The sequence below is a fragment of the Branchiostoma belcheri genome, unplaced genomic scaffold (assembly GCF_001625305.1).
Source record: "Branchiostoma belcheri isolate BF01 breed outbred unplaced genomic scaffold, Haploidv18h27 scaffold30, whole genome shotgun sequence".
Classification (NCBI taxonomy): domain Eukaryota; kingdom Metazoa; phylum Chordata; class Leptocardii; order Amphioxiformes; family Branchiostomatidae; genus Branchiostoma; species Branchiostoma belcheri.
The window spans coordinates 1109567-1118988 of record NW_017803910.1 but is presented as its reverse complement, the minus strand read 5'-3'; positions in this window follow the sequence as shown (position 1 = coordinate 1118988).

Here is a 9422-nt window from a genome sequence, read left to right as displayed (position 1 = left end):
GAAAACTCTCGCGAGACAACGAGTCTCCAACACGTGACCCCGAAGAGAGCATGTCGGGACATGTACGGACAATCCTTCATTCTGCAGTTCGTCACGCAGCGCTGCAGTCGTGGGTTTGTTTTTTCTCGACCTCTACCACCTTTCCCGCGGTTTCCACGTGCCCTTCCTCGGCTTCGACTCCTGACTCACCCCGGACCAGTTTCGTATTCTCCTTTCCTGAGGTTTAAATACATATTCCCTGAGGTTTAAATGCATATAGTTGTTCTACCCTTCCACTACCTTGTTGCTCGTTCTGCCTAGGAGCTAAATGGCACTAGGCCTGACATCTTGGGTGTAACACTGACACACCGACGCATGAATAAAGATGTCACCGCCAAGTACAACTCTGATCCTTTATTGAGTGAGACAATTATAGGGTTGTATGTGTGATAAGAAACTGCGCAGAAATTTCATGAAAGAACGTGCACAAAATACATAGTGTCTCAACAAATTCTACAAAGTCTCTAAGAGTCTAATAAAAAAAATGTAAGGCTATTGAAATTGTTAAAACTGTGACAGGAGTTGCCATACTTTTATCAACGAATGCTAATATGTATTAAAGTTGTAAGGCCTAGGAAAAAAATGTTCCTGTTTCAGTCCTGAAAAAATTTGGTTCAGTTGGTAGGAATTAATAATCTCTTTAAGTCCTTTTTTTGTAGACTTCAGTGTCATCTATATCGGGGTCCAACTCATACAATACAAACTTTTCAAGTCAAGGCCAACAAACATCTGTCCTCACTGTCTAGTTCTGTGACCCAAAACTTTCGAGTGGCTCTTTATCATGAGCCTTGTTTTGTGTTGAATAATATGAAGACTTGCTGAAACAAACCCCAAGAACACAAGATACAGAATGACTAAGACTGATTTATTTGTTGCGGGCTACAATTTGTTCACTAATGCTCAGGTGGATGGAGTGAGAGGCACAGCAGTACATACTAAAATGCAATGGAACCCAACTGTAAACTAGAAAGGCCGACATTTGCTTGGGAGCAAATACAGCATATTTCAGTCCATCTCCCTCCCACGCAAAAGTGGACTATTCCAAACTTACCCCAGTGCAAACTGGCAAAGGTTCTCAAATAAATGAATCAAATAGTAGCTATATGAGAACAAAGATGCAACAACAAGTACTTTGAATCTCGAAAGCTTTACTAATCTTATTACAGGTATGCAAAAACTAACAATGATGAGATTTGATACATTTTGAAGGCCTTAGGCACATAAAATTGAATGTGTGGGTCATTACGCACCACTTAGTGCAATGTGACCTCAGGTAACCCGCAATGGAACACGTGTTCCATGGATGGAACCGGGCATTCTTTAGATAGAACATGGAACGGGTACAGCACTTTTGGCCCTTTTTTTGCTGTAAATAGCCATTAAAGTCCCCCAAATGAGTCATTTGGAAGTGGTGTATGCCAAATATGTGACTTCTATACTGTAGACACATGTTCAAGGTACCCTTATACCGAATTTCAGATCATTTGGTTGTAAAACCAGGGCTCAGGATCCAAAAATCCATTTTTTGGCGAAAAATGCCCCAAAAAACCTTCATAAAAATTTTTCAAAGGCATGTATCAAAAAAATGAAAAAAAAGCCTGGGGGTATTGGCCCACTCTACCTCCATACCAAATTTCAAGTCATTTGGCTGAATGATGGCTGAGTTGAATCCCTTTGACTGTGTGGCAGGAGAAGAAGGAGGAGGAGAAGAAACATCAGAGAACACAATATATTTCATCCATACCATGGTATGGACTGAAATATAAAAACTGCAACATGAACTGGCTTCAGAAATGGTACCGGTGGAAATCAAACTGAAAAACAATGATAAGCTCATTCTAATTGGAGTCTACAGGAGCCCAAATTCTTCGGTAGAAAACAAAGAAAAACTGAACAGTCTGAATAGAGAGTCAAACACACAGGGGTACTCTCATGTCTTGATTGTTGGGGACTTTAACACCCAAATATCAAGTGGAATGAGAAAATGGAAGCTGCTATTATAATACTAAGTCAACCAACAGTGAAGCATATACATTTCTTGAGGCTACATTTGTACCAGAGACACATATCTCTCTCAACACGTCAAAAGGGCAACCAGACAACAAGTCAACCTGATGAGGAAAGCAACCTGCTGGACTTAATCCTTACAAACGAAGATGGGATGATCAACCATCAGGAAGAGTGACCATGTGACTTTATCTCTTCAATTTAACAGTGCTATGTAGACTCAAGCTAGGAGCAGACAGAGTCTTGACAATATAACAAAGGCAACAATGAAAAAATGAAGGAGGAGTTAACAATAGACTGGCAAGATTCCATGGGGGACCTGAACATTGATGATAGCTGTGACATACATGTATTCTCAAACAGAATTGCAGAAAGTGTGGACAGAAATGTGCCAAAAGTAAAAGTCTCGAAAAAGAAGAGAAAACTTTCCTGGGGGAACAAATCACTCAGCACTAAAATGAACAACAAACAAAAACACTGGTAAAAGTTCTGTGAGACAAGGAAAAAAGATGACTGTTAAATATGCCAGGGCCCGGAACCAGGCAAGATGGGCGTCAAGAAAAGCATTGAGAAATACGAGAAAACCAAAACTTGAAGTACGTTAACACAAAAACAAAGACATGCCAAGGTATACTAGAACTGAATGACGGAGAAGTACATAGTGGCTCGCTCTGACATGGAGAAAGCAGAAGTGCTAAACAGATTTTTTGTGAGTACATTAATACGAAAGAAGATCTAGACCACATACCAGATCCGGTCAAACGACAATATGGTAAGGAACTGAACAATATTACAACCAGCATGGAAGAAATTGGTCGAAGACTAGAAAATCTAAACCCAAACAAGGCTATGGGTCGATGAACATCCTGGCAAATACCCTAAACAGGCAATCAGGCATAAGAACAAGGGGACATTGTCTACGTGTAGCAAGGAAGGCAACAAAAGGGCCTGCTTTTTTGCCAACAGAATGATGATATGGTGGAATAACCTCCCAGAGTCTGTGGTGACATCACCTAGCGTGAATGCATTCAACTTCAAGAAAAGGCTGGACTCACACATGAAAGAGAAAAATCTGATGTTCAACTACAGAGCTCTAGACTATCCCCAGAAGCCAGAGATGTCTGTGCACTGAAAGAGATGAGCGGCCTAAACTGGAACCTAAGCTCCTACCTGGCCAAAGACATCATTCTACTCTACTCTACTCTACTCTTAGTAAACAAAAAAGACAGAGCTCTAAGACGTATATAGAAATATTGTTCAGACAATGCAAAACACAAGGTTTGTCATACCTTAACACCTTGAGAATACCTTGAGAAACCCTCAGTGTAGAAGGCTATCAGCCTTTTAGTTTACTCACAAGCTAGCACTTTATACAACTGATCTTTGAATTCCTATATATACATGTATATATACCATTAGAAGTGTAAAGAGGGAAATAAACAAGCTTTCTAATGATAAATGCAAGCTTTGTGCTAGGTTCATTTCAGAAATGCCTTGTATACTCGAGTATTTGGCGGCTCAATTATATGCACACGTGCACATTCCAACGGGTGTTTTTGAACCACGTGGACACAAACAAAAGATAGTTTTTGGTAAGGCGTTATTTCCTTGCAATGTAAACTCAAAACGTTGTATGGTTGATAAATAAGACATACGCATACATTTATTACTCAACAAAAACACAACACATGAAAAATGGTCAAGAAAACGCGGCAAAAATTACCGTTTCAAAACCTGTCTTACATCAGGAATGGTCGCTCAGAACTCTAATATAATACAGAGCTTCCCCATTTCTTAAGGAATACATTTAACATGTTTTACTAGTTGCTGGGGAATAATTCAGCTAAATAATAAGTTGTTTTACCTGTGAAGACAAGGGATGTCGTCTCCCAACCACGCCACTCCTCCCATGCCCAACCGCCACCGCGCCATTTTGTAGACTGTCTTCTCCAAAATTGACCACGTCAAGAAATCCGCATTTTCTCCTCAAAACGTCACGAAAACGGCACGACTCCACCACGAAAACTTCCCAACGTACTTCTGCACTCTTACCAAAGGCATTCTACGAACAAAAACTCGAAAAAGTACCCGAAAAGTTAAAAAAAGAAATCCCAAAGCTTCGCCGTCGGTTGAAAGAACGGCCATCTTGAATGGACCAAACCAAATGTGTTATACACAGGTGTTCAAAACAGCCGTCCAATTAATATGAAGCTGTTGATCTAATTACGAAGACAATTTCAACTAGGAAAGACTTTTTAAGGGCTTAGAATATGTCTGATATGCACTTGTAAGCCTCTATATTAAACGAAACCTTTTGTCCCATTTTCGTTCTGTAAACTCATTCATTTTCGCGGTAATGTTACTTAGTTCCGCAGCAGCAAAAACACGAAAGTTTTTGAGGTGTTCCTACTTCTAGCCGTGGCGACTCGGTAAGCCTTTTGTATGATTACCGAGTCGCCACGGCTAAGGTGTTTCAAGTTTCTGGTTAAAAATGTTTCCTTTCTTCTGAAAATCATCCACACACAGGTAGACATAGCTGTCTTTAACGCTGACACACACAGGAAAACACACCATCCACACAGGAAAACACACCTATCCTGTCCTTGGTGCTGAACGCCATCCATACACAGAAAACTACGCCTACCCTGTCCTTGGTGCTGAACGCCATCCATACACAGAAAACTACGCCTAGCCTGTCCTTGGTGCTGAACGCCATCCACACACAGAAAATACACCTAGTCTGTCCTTGGTGCTGAACGCCATCCACACACAGAAAAATACACCTAGTCTGTCCTTGGTGCTGAACGCCATCCACACACAGACAAATACACCTAGCCTGTCCTTCGTGCTAAACGCCATCCACGTATAGTAAAACTCAATCATTCGCCACAAAATGAAATCTTCGTGTCCATTTGAGGCAAACTGGGTTAACATAAAGGGACAAGCTTAAGAACGAGAAGAAACGAGCAAAACAGTATAGTCACAAACCATTCTCTGTGGAAATGGACGAAAATTGATGCGCGAGCGGATGTCATCGGAAGTCAGTGTGGCCTTAACAATCCATGAAAAGATGACGGTAAGTCAGGTTATGCTTACTTAAATTAGGCCCGGAACTTGTCTCCTCTATATTCATGTTTATCTGCCATACTCGTTCCGACATGGCAACAGACATCTTTGCCCATTTTCGGTATGTTGACCACTTTCAGATGGCAACAAAATTTCTTTTTTTTCTTCCAAAAGTTAAGTCGATACTGAAGAGTTGGTTTGTCCTACTTTTTGTGAATACCGATATATCTTTCCAAGATCTAGTTCCTGAGCCAATACAATCACGTTGCAGTCCACGTGTCTGATGGTTAGCATCTGCCTCAGACTGAAGCAGAATTACATACTAGTACATGTTATATGGGTCAGAGGATATCGTTGGTCAATCTTGGTCTTTTGTTGTGGATAAAGAGGTCGTCATACAGTTTTTTCTAGTTGTCTGAATCAGAGAATCACTCAGGTTTATGCAAAAGTATGAGTTTCTAGATCAAGACGTTTTTTTACCTATTTGCAATTCTCATACGTCGCCTGTCTAGTGCACGCAATTTTTTTCTAAAATTGAGTGGAATCTTCTGACTGGGTTGGTGATACATGTATGTCGGTCAAAATGAGAGTCTATCCATTACTACCCCTGAATGATACAAGCAAATGTCACAGATACTCTGACCTAAGTACCTGAATTGATTCTACTCCTACTACAAGTGTCCATTTCGGCCAACGTAAAAATCATTTTCTAGCTTAGCCCAGAGCACAGCTTTCAACACTCTAAGCTATTAGTACTACTCTCTGGGAAGACTATGTCTCTGATTGACGTAAGACCCCCCCGCTAGCTGCCGGTACAAGTGACTCTCTAGTGTATCACCACTCTACTCTAGGATCTGGAAGTCCTGACCCCAGAGGAAGGGCATGTGTGGAGTACTTGATTGCCATGGCTGGTGACTGGAGAAGAAGACCACTCTTCAGCCTCGTGTTTGCTCTGCTTCGAATTCGCCCTAGAACATCCCAGTCTCACATACTAGAATTCTCTACTGATCTCGCACAATCTCTAATGATAAGGAGTAAGTTGTCAGATCTGGGGTTTAACACTATCAGTTAATTAGCTTAGAGATAACTCAATAATTAGTTGAAACAGTCACGATTTGGATCTGTTGTTGATAGTGCTATCTAGGACAGTATACTTTTAAATCATACCCGATGCACACAAAATACTCCACAGAGAATCGATGAAATAGAAAGTTTTTTTTCCATTTTTGAAGTATGCATGAATGTTGACAGGCGAAAAAACTTCAGGCTAACAAGGATAGGCTAATTGGAAAAAAAACAGGACCAATTATTTCGTCCAAGCCTTGGACGATCTTGGACCACTGACCCAGACGAGAGTGACAGATGTCTCCCTTTGATGTCGAGCCATTTGAGATGTTTGCCAATACCACGTTGAGGTCGATAACCTGAGGCTGGAACCGTCCTTGGGCAACAGTAGCTTCTGTCATTCATGTCCTTGGAACGTTTCCGATGTGGGAGGGGGGGGGGGGGCGGTACGGGGGCAAACAGGGGGCGTGTATGGAGGTTTGGTCGGTACTGGCTTACTAAGTGTATTAGAGTTAGACAGTACTAGATTAGTATAAATATATACATCCAGGACTACCCAAGTAGTCAATTGCAAAGACTTTTACAAAAACACTTACCCTGGCATTGGGTACAGGTTATATCGTAGTCATGGCCCAACATACAATATGCTCAACTTCCAACACAGCATGCTTGAAAGGTTTTCGCAATTTACCGTTCGTTTTATGTAGCGTGGACGTTAGACGGTAGCTGTGGCCTGCACAGGCCAGCTCGTTGGCTTCTGGGCCATTATGTCCCTCAGTTTACAGTTTACCTGAAGTCTTATAGACATACGGATGTGGGTGCACCGGCCCGTATACTAAGTAATACACCCACGGCCCCCTTTTGAGGCTCCAGAACCCCACAACTGTCCGTAGCTGCCCGACCATGCCTTGTCAACGTGACCTGTCCAAAGTTTTGTTTTTTGACCTCAAACTGTCACATCAGATAGACGGCGGACTAACCAAAATAAAGGCCAACGTCACAGACAAACCGCCAGAAAACTGTCGCGTCGTCCTGACACGGTCTACAACATGTCTGACAGGTAACAAACACTCGGCAACTTGGCAGAGGCAGACCAAGGACAGATATGTCCCAAAATAGACGTGCGTCAAACTTGTTTTTCCTGCAGCCGTATCTTCAGGCTGGTAAATTCAGCGAGTGGGCAATCATAACTTAGGGAACTGCCAGAGAAGCCAGACAGTCAGAAAATGCTATCGCTTCCATCCAACATCTGCTTGGAGATAACTCTTAAACGTCTTGCGATCGACGTAACTGGCCTGCAGGTCACCTACATACGAAATCACGACGAAATTCTACCCTGGGTGTCAATCATGATTTTTTTTCACCGGGATTTTACGTCTTACCGACAGGATCCAGGCAATCTCTTAAGATATTAGATAAGCCATGACATCCATAAGGCTAACCCGTGTGCAGTTTTGCTGCAGTTCTTGTGGAGACAGACAACGGCGAAGTCCTGTTTTCAGTCATATATACTAGTATGTCTTTTTTTGCACGATCTCTTTTATTCTCTTCTCTTTCATTGATTGCAGCTGCACGGTGTGTTACGCAAAGAGCCGTTATACCGGCTATATATACAATACAGATATCTACTTGATGATGGCCACATGGTGAGTCGACACCTATGACAGCGATTCCTCATCACCTAATGATCTTAAAGCTCCCGCTTAGCAGCAGGGGGTATCAAATCTGACGGCATGTGTGACGAAGCGTCAGAAACTCTTACCGCAGCGAAATTCTACCGCCGCGCAAGCCGTCCACTCTACGCCAGAAGCTGTAGGTACTTACCCCGGGTGAGGGTCCCGTCACTCACCGGCGATTGGAACCGTATGGTTATACGACATGCCCTCATTATGTAACTGGAGTTCAAACAGGTAGACTTTTTCATATGTATATGGAAGAAGATGGAAGAAGATTCATTACTTCTTAATCCCAAGGGAGCGATGTATTGTTTTATTATTGCCTGTCTAACTCTATCCCTCTGTGTTTGTGTGTCAGTGTGTTTGTGTCTGTCTGCTTCGCTGTCTCAATGTCCTCAATGTTTCACTAGTGTTGCCTTGTATTCTGTAACAGTGGGGTTCGACCTTTTAGCCTAGCGGTTGGTGCCCAGGGTCAATTCCCGGGAGCCGGGAGTTTGAGTGTTTCTACTCGCCCCTAGTGCTTCACTGTCATCGCTGCTATTCTTATCTGTGGGGCTGGAAGTGTTAGAAACTGGTATGGGTAAAGGGGTGAAGTTTGCCATCTTTAATTATCTTATTCATCTTTTATCACACTTAGTGGATCAATATCTACAGTTTCCTTAGCTAAGCGATTCCAGTACCGACGAACGAAACTATAATCTTTTATTACTGTTCCATAATGTTTCATTGTGTTTGGAGTAAAGTATAAGCAGACTGATTCAATCTTTAATGTTTCCGGGTGTTTACACCACTGTTTGGCAGGGCAGAGGTTGTTATATATAGTGCCAATTCCTTCACACATCCTCTGGAAGTTTTGCGAGCTGTTGACGCATTAACTACTGCACCTAATACCGCCCGTTTCCTCGGTTTTACACACTCCAGCTGTTTTTCTGTGATTAACAGGACGTTTTCGTGTTTCTAAGTCATTACTTGTGGCAGGAAACTGGCGATTTTGTGTCCAGATGGGCTGGATTAAGACCCGGTCACAGTCGTGGTACACTTTTTATTTTGTCTGAAAATTTTCTACCAGGCAATGTGTGACATATAACCGACTGTCGACATACTCATAGACAAGTTGGAATTTTTAGAAGACTATTTTTCAGCGCTACTGGCAGTGCCAGGCACTGCTGAACTAACGAAACTAGTCAACACTAGTTGCAAAAAGCCAAAACCCAGGCCACAAATCATTACTACTAGAATATTCAAGAACTTGGATGAGTCCAGCTTTATAGCGGATCTTGCTAGTGTTCCTTGGCACACAGTAGATATTTTTGATTCTGTGAATGACAAATGGGAAACCTGGAAGGAACTGTTTAACACTGTATGTGATGTACATGCCCCAGTTAAGCAGTTCAGGGTCAGAGGTGACAACTGTCCACCTTGGCTCACAGAAGAAGTGAGACAAGTGATGCATGCACGTGATCATGCAAGGCATCATGCTGAACGGACACAGTCACCTACAGACTGGGAGGCATATAAGAAACTGCGTAATAGAACTAAGAAGATGATATTGAACTCTAAAAGAGAATC